Below are 282 nucleotides of genomic sequence, written 5' to 3' on the forward strand. Positions count from 1 at the left end.
TGGACATGAAGTTGGTTTCTGCTTAGATGTATAATTTTAATGAAAAGAAATATTACTAAGTCATTTTACATTACTCAGACTGACATAATATTCTCAGTCATAAAGCCAGGCTTTTGTAAGGACAGCTGATTTTAGATTCCAGACCAAATCAAAGCAGACTGGTTGCTCTTGGAGACAAATATCTGATTGTCCCTAGAGGCATACACATGGCATCATTTTTTTCCAGGTATTATGCTGATACAAAGGAAGGCCTGAGAAATTTTCAGTGATATTTTCTCACTT

Source organism: Alexandromys fortis, unplaced genomic scaffold (genome assembly GCF_014885135.2).
Source record: "Alexandromys fortis isolate MF-2015 unplaced genomic scaffold, M_Fortis_MF-2015_v1.1 scaffold_988, whole genome shotgun sequence".
Lineage (NCBI taxonomy): Eukaryota > Metazoa > Chordata > Mammalia > Rodentia > Cricetidae > Alexandromys > Alexandromys fortis.